The sequence below is a fragment of the Charadrius vociferus genome, unplaced genomic scaffold (assembly GCF_000708025.1).
Source record: "Charadrius vociferus isolate BGI_N301 unplaced genomic scaffold, ASM70802v2 scaffold314, whole genome shotgun sequence".
Classification (NCBI taxonomy): Eukaryota; Metazoa; Chordata; class Aves; order Charadriiformes; family Charadriidae; genus Charadrius; species Charadrius vociferus.
This window is the reverse complement of record NW_009648241.1, coordinates 115,297-130,107: the sequence shown is the minus strand read 5'-3', so window position 1 is coordinate 130,107 and position 14,811 is coordinate 115,297. Positions and strand designations below refer to the sequence as shown.

General features: G+C 36.5%; 1 protein-coding gene across 1 annotated transcript in view; it reads right to left on the bottom strand.

Annotated features, from left to right (window-relative positions):
* The window catches only part of LOC104285682 (protein diaphanous homolog 3-like), a 185,149-nt gene that overhangs the window by 57,517 nt on the left and 112,821 nt on the right, over positions 1–14,811 (bottom strand). The gene's annotated exons all lie outside the window — the stretch shown is intronic.

The following is a 14,811-nucleotide window of genomic DNA, read 5'->3' as shown; positions in this document are numbered from 1 at the left end:
TGAGTGAACAATATTGGACTGGATAGGATACAGAATGATATCCATAGGTAGCTTTAATCAAAAGCCATTTTCCCTTCGTATTTAATAACCTCTGGCCAATATTAAATAATTGATGTAGTTCAGGAAAATTCTACTCATCATATTACACAGGTATGTATAATATCCCCTGAAAGAATTATGAATGTTACTGTGAGATTATAATTAAATGCAAGCATTAAATGTCCTATTTTTATTTCCTCAAGTAAACACATCAGAAAATGACAGATTTTTGAACCTTGTTAACCCCTTTTGCCTATCTCTGGGTGGACAAAGAACACAACACCAGGGATTTAATGTATGACAAAAAAATCACCACAGAGTAATAAAGAATTACACAATAGAAATCTCATTATGCCTCACCGGGCAAAACTCCCTAGGTCAAAACACACCTTGGACACAGACACATCACACGATTCTGCAGTTATTACTAACAGTGAATATTCAAATCAGGATCTAATCTAGTTTATGGGGAGAATGAGACGCCATGCCACTAATTTAAGGAATTCTGAAAGTCCTGGACTACAAGTAAGGAAGCAAGGCAACCTTCTAGACCTGAATATGGGGGAAAATTATTATGGAAAATGTTGCTTTCCAACACTATTTCTATTTGTTTCCCTCCTTTAAAGAAATTCCATCTTTCAATAAACTTTAAAGAATTGCAGCATCTTTCTAAGGTAAGTGGTTTCAAGGACAACAAAAATAATTCAGACAAAAAAAGCTCAAAGCTGCAGAGGAAGATCTGGCAAAGTACCATCAAATCACTATGGGCCATATCGTGAATATGACATTCTAGAAACATTTTTACTTTCATCATTCTACTGCTAAGTCAGGAGTTGAACCTAATTTAGCTTCTGCGAACCCAAAGCTGGGATATTACTTAAAAGCACAAGAGGAAAGCATACCAAAAAGATTTTAGGAACAGAGATATGCAAAACATTATTTTAAAAAAATAAAATCATCTATTGCCTCAAAATTAGAGCTTCCCTGTCTACAAATTGAAGAAAAATGTCCTTCAAATATGACTTAAACTCACATAGTGGTAATCTCCTCGTGAAATAATAAGAGTCTCTATATTAAAGAATTCTATAGAAATACACATATAAAGATACTTAAATCTCACAACAGATGTTCCCCAACATTAACTCAAATTCAAATTAGATTTTCATAAACATTTTTGTCCTTTTCTGTATTCTATATTATTTACAGAAAGACGAAAAATTTATTTTAAAAATTCATTTTGTGCAATTGTATAACTAATTGCATTTAGTTAGAACTTCTGTTCCTTTTACTCATTCTTTAACTTCTGCTACTTCTACATGTATATTTGTGTCTAGAAAGTGATTTTATCTTAATTTTTTTAATTTCCTAAAAATATCCTCTAAGGATAACCCTCTTCCTTCCCCATAGTATTTAATTTGCCGCTTTCCCAAGAAGGTGGTCCTTAAAACAACAAAACTGTAATCTGAGAACACCGTTAGAATCATAGAATTGTTTAGGTTGGAAAAGACTCTTAAGATCATCCAGTTCAAGCGTAAACCTAATGCTGTAAGTCCACCACTAAAACACCTCCCTAAGCACCACATCTACATGTTTTTCAAATACCTCCAGGGATGGTTACTCAACCACTTCCCTGGGCAGCCTGTTTCAATGCTTGAAAACCCTTTCCATGAAGAAATTTTTCCTAATATCCAATCCAAACCTCCCCTGCCACAACTTCAGGCCATTTCCTCTTGTCCTATTGCTTGTTCCTTGGGAAAAGAGACCAACCCACACCTCACTACAACCTTCTTTCAGGTAGTTGTAGAGAGCGATAAGGTCTCCCCTCAACCTCCTTTTCTCCAGACTAAACAACCCCAGTTCACTCAACCGCTCCTCATAAGGCTTGTGCTCCAGGCCCTTCACCAGCTTCATTGCCCTTCTCTGGACACGGTCCGGCACCTCAATGTCTTTCTTGTAGTGAGAGGCCCAAAACTGCACACAGTACTCAACGTGCGGCCTCAACTAGTGCCAAGCACAGGGGAACGATCACTTCCCTAGTCCTGCTCACCACACTATTCCTGATACAAGCCAGCATGCTGTTGGCCTTGTTGACCACCTGGGCACACTGCTGGCTCACATTCAGTCAGCTCTCGATCAACACCCCCAGGTCCTTTTCTGCCAGGCAGCTTTCCAGCCACTCTTCCCCAGTCCTGTAGCACTGCATGGGGTTGTTGATACCTAAGTGCAGGACCCAGCACTTGGCCTTGTTGAACCTCATACCGTTGGCCTCAGCCCATCAATCCAACCTGTCTAGATCCCTCTCTAGAGACATCCCACCCTCAAGCAGATCAACACTCCTGCCCAACTTGGTATCAGCTGCAAACTGACTGAGGGTTCACTTGATCCTCTCATCCAGACCATTGATAAAGATATTAAACAGAACCAGCCCCGATACTGAGCCCTGGAGAACACTGTTTGTGACCAGCTGCCAATTGGATTTAACTCCATTCAACACTACTCTTTGGGCCCGGCCTTCCAGCCAGTTTTTTACCTAGTGAAGTGTAACACCTAGTTATCTTTTCTCTATACTCTGTATTATCAAGCTAGTTAACAACCTTACACAAAAGAGCTATACACAAAAGGAAATAATGGAAAATGAGCAAATATTTTATAAATTTTCACAACATTTAAGTACATTTATTTTCTGCGCAATACATGGCAGATATAGAATAAACATGAAGACCGAAATACAGATTTTTCTCTGGGTTTGAGTTTGGTAAAACATGATTTATTACCCTGAAGTTCTTACCACTAATGGACTATCACAGGTTTTAATATGGCTTGGAACGTACCTTACAAAAAATTACTCAGATTATGTATTCAGCTTCCTGTGGGGTTTTTTTGGTTTTGTGGTGCTGTTGGTATTTTTGTTTGTCTTTTTCTTTTTTTTTTTTTTTTCCCTAACTTTCCTTTCTCTATCTAATGTCATGCTATTTTCTAAAATACTCATGTCTGGAATGAAAACACTCAGTGAATAGTTTCAAACCAAAGGGATGCTTGGAGAAATTCTGATGGCAAGCCATTAGTTACATTAAGGTACATGAATATTGTTATAAGCATTATAACATGAAAATGTTATAAGCCTTTTGTGTAACAGTAATGCAAAAAAGATTGAATAGCACAGTACCCCAAATGATACCAAAAATGTTTATGGAAAAGAGTTCATAAGCTTTGTTTTAGGAAGTAGAAATAACAGAAGAAAAATTTCAATCCTATTTCAGCATGTCATCTCTTTCCTTTTAAGCCTATCCAAGACTACTGTGGCTTTCAGAGTTATTTCAAAAAGTTAATAGTTTCCAGTAGAAAAAAATCTTGGTGCATAATCTGCTATACTATAAAAAGACCCATCAAATAAATAAAAAAAGATTTTAAATAATGGAATAGAAATACTGAAAAACTACATATTTTTCTAGCATAGCTGTAACACATTTATGGGTACTATCTGTTTTTCATACTTATCTGAAATACACTGTAGTCACAAACTGGATTATAGATTAGTGCTTCAATTGATATGCAAAACAGTTAACAGAAGAATAAATAAAGTATATAGAAACTTGAATTAAAAAAACCTCCTCTCATAGTTTTCCTGTATGCATGGATGTATGGAAAAAAGTTAACCGCTGCAAATAAAAACATTCCTAGTTATAATCTATGCACCCCAAACATGCAGAAAGCCTGTTTTTCAAACTTCTGCACCTTCAGTTAGGCTCCAAATTCTGGTTTTTGATGCCTACACCAACAGTTGACTGTGACACCTTCTATGAAGCTACACAGCTAATTATTAGTATCCACACTATCTATAACATTGTCCAAGTTTCTATGACTGAGAGTTTAAGAAATAAGCGTACCCATGCAGTATTTTAGAAATCTTTTAAATTGCCCTGGGAGAACGGGATACAACATTGCTACAGTGATAGTATAAGAGTCACAAATATCGTTCAATATTAACACTTCCTATGGGACCTTTAAATAGGCTTTCACAAGCTGATGCAGACTGCTGTCACCATTCCCAACTGGCTTCCTAATTAGTCAAGTGTATCAATCTTTTGACATCCTAGAACTAGTAATTCCAGTTGGCTTGCAGATAGCTACACAGGCTACAGTAATTCCTTTGAGAAATATACCCTTTTGTGATCTAAATGATCTCTTTTCCTTCAATTTCAGAATAGGAGATTTAAATACTTTTTAATATCATACCTAATTAAAAGTCATACAACTGTCTTTTAAATACCTTCTAAAGCAGAAGTAAACTTGCCAAAATAGCTGGTAAGTTTTGCCCTTGACATTTCAGTGCCAAGTCAGATATAAACTACCTAATTTCATTAATTACATCTTTTAAAATGTTAAGAATATTAGACACCCTTCTCATTTAGTGTACTGAGTATCATAAGCTTTACAGTACAACTTTAATATCTTAGGATGATAGAAACAGACACTGCAGTTAGTAATGACTCCTGCATTTTACGCACTTATTAAGGAACACATGATATATACCATAATTCCAGAAGCAGTAGTCCACTGACATGATAGAATCACAATCATTAGCAATATGGTATTAAAGTAAGAGTGGTGCAACAAGATTACTTTGGATGAAAAATGTTTCATTTTTACAGTTCCTCTGCATCTGTCCAATATAAACTAAAACATCCCACTCAACACTAGGACTCCAGAAGTTCATTTTGCCAAGAAAAAAAACATATAAAAAAAATATGTCTATTTCCTCTTTCAAGAGATCAAAGCTTTATTCAGCTACTCCTTTCAAAAAAACCTGTTTTTTTTTTCTTTTTTTTTTTTTCTTTTTTTTTAATGAAGGAAAGATTAAGGAGCTTCAGAAAAAAACAAACCAAGAATTCTTTAGGATGGTTTCTGTTGATGTTGCCTACTCAGTGTGTACACTTAAGAGATTTATCTGCAGGGACTCTGACTATCATTTTCCACTGGGATCTATTTATGGCATCGCAATTACATACAGCTTTGTACTACACTGCAAGTAATGGAAAGGATCAGCTCCTAAAGGCAACCTCTGAATATTAAGCCTCATCTGAAATTAAAACTCCACAATTTGGACAAATGTATACATTAAAACAGACCTTAATATTTCATAGCTGTAACAGAAGGAAAAGGGTGCAAAACCTCAAGGGCTACTCATTGAGTTATCTGAATTAGCAAAGACTTTAGTTATCTTTATATCATCTTCAAAGTAACTCCATGGAAGCACTCAGGCTTTTATATAGTTTAAAAACAAACTTGGAGTGCTGAAGCTATTTGATTTGTTTTTCTTGTCTGAAGAATTAAGTCCTGATCTCACCATTCAGTAATTACCAGAATGAATACTTTTAAAATTCTTGCTCGACTAGAATACGAACTGCTTTTTTCTCTTCAGCTCAGCATATAACTCAGGTCAAATATACTGTATCCAGTTTTTGATCAAGTGAAATTTAATCCCTTCACAGCCTTCTTCTATGTTTAGCTACATCACGTCTCGTGCCTTAATGTACAAAAATTTCTGAGGCAAGCAAATACCAGGCGTGGGACAATGACAGCAGAGATTCTTCCAGACTATTCACACAAGGTGAAGAAAGAGAAAAAGAAAAAAGACACATCTTTTAACTTTGTTAATGTATCTTTACTTTCAAGACATCATAAAGACATCATGTATGATTGTTTGCATAATGATTGATTTTGACCAGTACAGCCTACAAAGCAATGCTCGGCTGACTAAAGGTCTCCACCTGAGTAAAAATTGAAGGACCGTTCTCCGAACAACATCAAAAGAGGAAAGCTTTAGTAATAGTATAATGTTGAGTGACTTAAGCTCCAGGGAGCAGAACAGCAGATGACAGAGAGGGAGATAATTTAAGCCATCAATGCAGGAGTGAGCTCCAGTGTTTTTGGAAGTGGTTCAATCTTTTCAGTCTCAAGAGTCTCAGGCAGCCAGACTCTGTGAAGTATTCATAGTGCTGACATATAACAACATCTCGACCTCTCACCCTGATATATGAACAGGTCAGGAGACTTTTTGAAGGCTTTCATATTGTCAACATAAAAATACAAAGCAAACTCAATATCCAGAAGGGAAGGTTTCAAAATTTTTAACAATGTGTCTGCCTAAACTCAGAATCTTTACGCCAATGAAATTCATATACAATCTTACAAAGAAATTGTGAGTGGATGCTAAGGGTATCTTTGTCCAGAAAATGCACAGCATACACAGGCTCCAGCTTGAAGTTGCTCTAAGGCTTTGAACTTTTTCTGGTAAAAGCCATAGCACCAATCAGATAATCTTCACTGACAGGTGAGTGAAGGAATAGGTGGCTATCAGTTCTAGTTTCAATAACGGTGTACAGAATAGAGCTGTGACTCATAACAGAACAGAGGGGTTCCTTTGACCCTCATCAAGTCTTACCAGAGCCCTCTTACATGACAGTGATGAAAAGAAAATTTCCAACGTGCAGATGCAAAGCAGAAATAGCTGCCAAGTGTGCCTTAGAGGGACTGGCTGAAAGGACAGTTCCTTTTAGATTTAAAAAGTGTTAAATCCAACTTTGACCAGGAATATCACTATTCATTTGTCTTTCCTCAGCGTTGACTTCAGACGAAAGACACATACCAGCCCTTCCCGAAAGTGAAACGTGTGTATACCTCACAGGAATCACATAAACAGTTTCATCCAGAACCAGAAGCACTACATTTCTTACTGATGACCAACACAGAGTAGTAAGCCTTTGCTAGTGCTTCAGGCAAGTGTACTATAAAAAGGTATGACTTCCCCTAATGACTGATGCACCTATTCCATAAATCTTCCAGCTGAGAAGAGTGGTTTTCATGCCATCTTGTTTGCTCTTGCTGAAATTGTTCCACCATTGAGCTGTCATAAAGTGCTTTTATGATACAGAAATAGATATATTTTGACCCTGAGCATATGAATGAAAGTGTGCCCCAAATTCCAAAGAGCTCAAAACAAGTGAAATGCAAACCAAGCACTCATTCTTCATGCACTCTGAAAGACAGCTGTCTCTTTCAAATCCGTTGATGAAATTAAGGTTCGTAGCTACACCACTTTAACTTCCATAAGATAACTCACACCGTAAAAACCAAAAGGTAAATTGTGCTTTTAGAGGTAGTTCTGTACCACACAGACACAAAAATATTTCAGGTATTTCTGAATGCCATGACAGGGAGGTTGGAACTTGATGATCTTTAAGGTCCTTTCTAACCTAAACCGTTCTATGAATTCTGATGTTATTTCTGCATCTCAACTGGATCACAATTTCCCATTTAATAAAGGGATTGATAGTGAAATCATCTTAATATTGAACTTTGTAATAAAAATGTATCAATTCCTGATGTTCATTGTGAATCTATAAATCCCATTCCTTCTGTGACAACAGAAGAAAGCCACTCTAAACTCTCTTTCCACAAGATTATTTGTATCGATTCCAGATCTAGTCAAGAGTTTGCCAGAGCAAGCTTTTTTGAGAGACATTCCAAAAAAGTTGTCCTGAGGTAAATTTGACTAATAGAAGAATAAACAGAATGCCAAGTCTTTGAAGTGGTGTACCCCAGAACTTGATACTGGGGCCAATATTTGTAAAACCTTCCTTCATGACCTGGATGACTGGACAAAGTGCACCCTGAGCAAGTTTGCATATGGTGCACAATTCAGAGTAATGGTTGACACACCAGATGGTTTTACTGCCACTCAGAGGGACCTTGACAAGTTGGAGAAATGGGCAGACAGGAATCTTAATGAAATTTAACAAAGGACTTGCATGTGGTGAGGCATAACCTCATACATCAGCACAGGTGGGGGCCACCTGGCTGGAAAGCAGCTTTTAAAAAAAAAAAAATTAATTGAGGATTCTGGGCAACAACATATTGACCATGTTTGAGTATCGTGCCTTTATGGCAAAGAAGACCAAAGAAAAGCATTGCCTGCAGGTCAAGAGAGGTCATCCTTCTCCTCTGTTCAGCATTGATGAGACACATATGCAGTGCTGGGTCCAGGTCTGGACTCCCCAGTACAAGGGAGACAAAAACATACCCAAGCAAACTCAGTCAAGGCCCACAAAGATGATGAAGGGACTTGGAGCATCTCTCTCACAAAGACATGCTGAGAGAGCTGGGATTGTTCAGCCTAGAGAAGAAAAGGCTCAGGGGTATCTTATCAATGTATGTAAATACTTGATGGGGGACTGGGTGGAGTGTAAAGATGAATGAGCCAGACTCATCCCAGAGGTACCCAGAGACAGGATAAGAGGCAATGAGCACAAATTGAATTACAGGACATTGCATTCAAATGCAAGAACTTTATTTATTTTTTTTTAGTTTCCCTTTTGAGAGTGGTCAAACACTAGAACAGGTTGTGCACTCTAAACGTGGCTACAATAAAAAAGAGGTTACCTTTCCACTAAGTCCACAGAAACAGTAACTAACAGTCTGAAAATCAAATGATTTACCTGTGTACACACTCTCTCACCAGCTGAACAATACAGGATATTCTAGTAATATATTACATATTGCATTACCTGATAATATTTTTAAAAGCCAGTTTAAAGACACAATCTTATAACCCTTTTTCTGTTCGCTAGGGATACTCCGCCTTTTTTGTGGAAAAATAAAACTGCTAAATTAAGCAGAATACTAAGTTATAGTAACATATTTAATCACTCATAACTAAAACAGACCAACCTTACACAATGTTATCTAAGATTAAGATTTGATAGGACAGCTAATAGTGAGAATAGTCAACAAGTTTTACTGTTAATGAATGATTTTTCTGTTTTCTTTAGACATCAGAGCTCTAACTCCAAAGACACTGATAAGAATGCAACCAATCTGTTTTTCAGACTAACAAAACCCTAGTATTTCCATTAGTGTTGTTTCACAGAGGGGGGAAAAAAAGTCATCTATTACTGAGACATATCAATTACAATTTCATTTAGAGAGCAGTTAGAACCACTCTAGTAGCATTATTACCTGAATGTTGCTTCTTATAAGAATATATGTTGCTGAATATAATATATGCGTGTGGGTGTGTATAAACATCTTGTCTCTTGGTTACCATGTACGTCTGAAGGAGTTCACTGAGCACAGGGAAAGACATTACTATTTCCATTCAAATTTATAAACAACCGATAAATCACAAAATACACACAATGATCACTCATGCTGACAGCTGTGCTACAGAGATGAGGGGCCGAAGGAAATTTAGAAGTTATATAATTTCTCACTTGTGGAGTGAGAAAGTTCCGACTGGATTACATGACTGAGCTTAGTCAAAGCAAAGCCACCAGACAGCTTTGGGCGGGCAAGACCCTTTTTGTTTGGGTGGCTATAAAAGCACAAGAATACTCAGGAGGATCAGATCAATGGTCCACCTACCCCTGCATCCTCCGGGCACTAGTAGCCAATAGCAATCATCTCTAAAAAGGACAGGCTAAATACATAATGACATTTCTAGAATAGTCTCTTGGTCTCCAGCAGTTCATGATTCAAAGACTTTGTATTTGCATTTAATGGCTTTCAATGGATAGAAGCTGCCAGAGAAATCAAGTAACTTCTGCCAGCACGCTTCAGAGCAAGAATATTTTGGTATGCAGTAACAAGACTGTACTTCTGTACAACTGCTGAGGTATTGCCGAGTGAAGATAAGCGTTATAGTGAGCAGCATAGAAATAGAAGCAGCAGCAGACTCAGTTTGAAGGAAGAGTCAGAGACATGACCTTCTCTTCTGCTGGCTTTCCAACAACAACAGAGGAGGTTCTTGGCTCTTTTACAACCTTGGACTAAGGAAAGTAAAAATAAAGCATACCCTCCAATGCTTTGGTAAGGATATTTATTCCTCCCCTCCTCTGCAACTTGAGAGAAGAAACTTTTGACGTTTCAGAAAAAACAGAAAGAATAAAAGCATTTACACATAGCAGGAGTGAGAGTTTAAAGAAGACTCTGATGTCTACCTCCTTATGGAGATGTGAGGTAGTATTTGGAGCAGGAAATGCTTACTCAAATCAATACTATCTGCATAAATGTTAGAGCTTTTGATCCCAAAGATGGCTCCAGAGATTGAATTTTTTTTCATGGTAATGCCATTTTAAGTTTGCAGAATTCTTTTCACATTTGTTCAGAAATTTTACTGCTACTACATAAATGACAAGTCTTATGAGAATATTTATCTGCAGACATTACTTTAATGCCCCTTAATTTTTTAAACAGTTCTGTTTGTTTTGACTATTCCTCTCTCGCCCAAATACAGCTAGCTATTTTTTCAGGGGCTTTGTGTAAACTTCAGTTTCACGAACGCTTTTCAGCTACTATCTCCAAAGGTTCCACTTCTAAGTAAAATTTTCAGAAAGAAAAATAATTGTTTCTTCTAAATCTCTTGTTCTTTTGGAACTACTGCTTAGTACAAACGAGTAGCAGCTGCTGCATTCTGAGCCCATGGGTTGCCAACAAGTGCATGAACTACACCTCCATGCTTCAGAAGATTTAGCACCTTTGAGATCTTGTTAGAACATGACTTGTGACTATTAGTTGTTGGGTTTTAATTAATATACATTCAGATCAGTTCTACTTTTTTTTGCACTAAAAGCATCTAATTCCCTGAACATCCTACAGTGTGAGACTTGAAGTTTTGTTGTAGCTCATCTTTTGCTGTGGCTTCGGCAGATGTATCACACATTGGTTTTCAGGCCAGATTATTTTTTTTTTTTAATTGAGCATACCTCTATTTTATCATTCTCTGTATCATTTTCAAGTACAAATGCGACAATTATTCTTGAGGGAACATCTGTTCTCAGTAATTTACCCAGATTTACACTTTACTGTCAAATACAATTACAGCTGAAAAACAACCTACATACTTAGTGATATATCAGATGACATCTCCTTTCCAGTGGATTTGTGGTCAATGTCTGTCACAATTTGTTCCTCATATATAGGACTTTTTTTTTTTTTTTAAAGTCATAAAGCAAAATTAGATCTACTCTCCAATCTTGTCATGAGCTTACTGTCAACAACCCACTACGTATTACCATGAGTAAGAACTGAGTAGGCAACTCCATAAGGTCCCACAGTTCTTTCTGCTCATTGTTATTTAATGTAAGAGGAACAAGTTACACTCCTCACAATTACAAAACAGATTTATTCTCCACTGGCCTCATAATAAAAGTGATCCTTAAGAATAAAGTTAAATAACAAAAAAATGACCTCAGGAATCCTTTTGATGAAGAGTGTCCAATTTGAGGACAAGTTGAGACACTCATGGGACAACTGGAAAGAATAATCAACACCAGGGAGGAACCAAGATGAACAGAGCACATGAAATTCCAAAAGGGGAAACTCTCTAGAGAAGACAGCCCTTACACAAAACAGTTGTTGGATTATTAATAGCCAACCCTCAGGATTTCTTCATATATAGCATTATCAGACCTTTTGTCCCCTTCACAGCAAAGTCAGTTGCATAAAACATATACCTAAACGTCCCAAATCTAGCAATATTGTCCAAAACCTTTGTTTTTCATGAAAGTAGCCCAGCAGTCATTTTGAAACAACAAATTACCAACACGTGTTAGAAACTACTGATGTCATCTCAGTTGTAATGGAACATAAGCAAATTTTTATAATCTGTGACATTTGCAGTCCTTTAATCCTCTCAGAGGAAAGGAATACTATTAAGAAGTATTGATTCTCCTCTCCCAGTGAGAAGAAATTAATAAAATGCAGGCCTTATGAACTTGAGTTAGGCAGGGAAAATAGGGTCTTTGAGGGTACCTACTAATATAAGTAGGTTTGGGGATTTTTTTAATTTACTTCAAGGGCAAGCATTTTATCTGTTGGAATCTGAATTTTAATTACCTAATTATGTTTACTATTTCATTGCTCAAAACTGTCAGTGCTGGGATCCATGGTGTCCTTTTGTTTTGCAGAACACTACAGAACTAAAGAAAATATTCATATTGCACAACTTACCAGACGGTAATAAAGTAGGAAATGTTTGAAGAACCAAAACCTAAAACACTTTTAGTAAGTTTGAGAGAAAGGAATGTTTTTTTCCAAAACCAGATAAACTATATAAAACCTCTGTAAAAATAAATGTTGCAAAATTGACCACAAATAGGTCATAACTGTCCAAATGAACTGGAATACGGATTTAAAACCAGTTAGTTGTGATAAAAGCAAAACTGAGTAACACAACTGGAAACAAACTAATACTCTAGATTGGAAATCAGATGTTGAAGACATCAGTTTGGCATCACTTCACTGCTTTTGCGTAATAAAGGGCAGCTTTTGTAAATAAGCACTGATGGAAGTGGCTTGTTACTTAAATAGTATTCAAAGTAAGACACAATGAAGATGCCACAATGATGGAGTTCTCAATTATATTACAATAAATTTAGCTGGTGTTATCACAGTTTTAGAATTCTTTACACTGTGATAAGATCAAAATAATTGATTGGTGTGTTTTCTACGGAGAATCTGAACAGCATGAGAAAGTATGTATCTGAATGTTAATAGTATGCAGACAAGTGGCATTTACATAAAGTTCCCCTTCCACTGGCTATTTACCTTTGGAACGATAGTATGTGGTAGTTTGAACTGGCTTCACAGAAGCAAGTAAAGCAATTGTATTGACAAAGCATCTCACGATGAATATCACTATGTATCCCAGAGAGTATTTAGAGGACAAATTTTATTATCATAAATCTCAAAATGCCAAATATCATTCACTGCTTACACATTACAAATTTTTAACAAATTCCACATACTTTCCAAGTTAGGACGGAGCTGAAAATAAAAATAACAGCTCCGCATTTTCCTATGTAAACTTACGACTCTCCTCCTTTTATATCTGTGAACCATTTGAGCTGTGATCATCAGGACACAAAAGTGTCACTAAGATGTAAAGTAGAGATGGAGAATTTCAGCAAATTACAATTTACAGAGATCTAAATCTGACATTGGCTGCAGGTCAAAATCTCAAAAAAATACTTGCAAGAGAATAAGTCAAACGATTCCATATAAATAACAAAAAGCTATTTTTTTTTATTTATTAGCAGAGGTCTAAATTTATATTATAAAGCCTACCTAAAATGTTGTTTTTCTAAAAAGATGGTGTACTACATATTCATAAAACACTACACATATTTTGCAATCTACAAAATATTTATATAATTATTTATATCTGAAATATAAAAAAAACCTGAAAATTTTATTAAGATTTATAATATATTATACATATTTATCTAATTTTAGAAAATAACTGTATCAACACTGAACTTGGTCTAACAAAATTTCAAAGGCACTCTGATGCAGGGGTATGGATAACAGAGTGTAAGCTGCAATCTAGATGCTTAATTTGTCACCTGTATATCAACGGCACAACATAGGCTAAGGAAGACTATTACAGTTTGTGAGAAGGCTAGTATACTGTAGGACCACCTCAGATCTCAGGTTTGCAGTAAATGTCAGTTACTAGTGATGAAATTATTGTATTCACCCAGAAGGATTACCTGCTCCCCCCTAAAGTAGTTTAAATTAAAAATCAGGAGTTACCTGATAATTTTCCTTTTGTTTTAAAAATCTGTATAGTGCTAGGCAAACCTGGTATGATACAGTCCTAATGTGCTATATGCAACTTACTGGCTCAACTCACATATTTGGTAGATATTAATAAAATCTATGGTTTCATACATACTTCTTTAAGATCTCAGGGTTTTGTGAATGCAAAAAAAGAGTCAGCAATACTCGCTGAAAAGCTAAAATTTTGCAGCATTATGTAGGTCACTCATGTGAAGAAATAAATCCACCTTATGCAGCAGAAGGTGGCACCTTAGGCAACAAAACCCTACTCTTCAAACAACTTCAAAAGCAGATGAAAGCTGAAAAGATACAAAGAGAAGGACTTCAAGAACAAAGGAGAATCTAGGACAGGTTAAATGTCTGTGCTGTTAATGGGACCAGTGGTTAACAAAACAAGCTCCGGATGATGATATAAATCCTGTTTAAGCACTGGATAGCAGCTCAGGCCTTGAACATTATGGGCCCGGGCTGAAAGCAGAAGCTCCAGGACTGTAAACAAGTCACTAATGGCCAATTAACGGTCACTGAAAAAAAGTGTTTTAAAAAGATTGTTTTTACATTAAGAACAGAAGCAGCAGTTGAGCAAAGGAAAAAAAAAAATCCAGCTGAAAGCATGGCTGTGACCTGGGGAATTAACACCCCTTGAAGGACTTTGCATCATGTAATCCAGGGATAGACAAGAGAGTCGGGAACTGTCTAGGAACTAAACCATATTATAAAACAGTAAGATCCCGAACTGGGTGTGGGGAGGGGAAGAGAAGATGGTAAAGAAGAAAAAAAAAAAAAAACAACACTTCAGTTCTAGCTTCCCTTGCAGAAGAGTTTGTCCATGTCATCTTGTCAACTAAGGCCATGACTGGTAGCCATCCATTGCCCACTCTACAGCATCAGCTCTGTGGGATTTTATATTCACATCAAATTTAGGACACAGATGTTAGAGACTAACTGCTTTGAATATGTAGTGGTAGTGATTGATGGTAAGAACTAATTTGTAGTGTTAATGACAAATAACGCATAAGAATAAGTTATTAGCACAAGCAGTGCTGTTAATGATCATCAGTCCAGTGAAGAGGGGTTGTTTGGTGTTTTTTTTTTTTTTAAGTTTAAGAGAAACAATTAAGAAACTCCAAAATGGCATACAGCACAGTGATA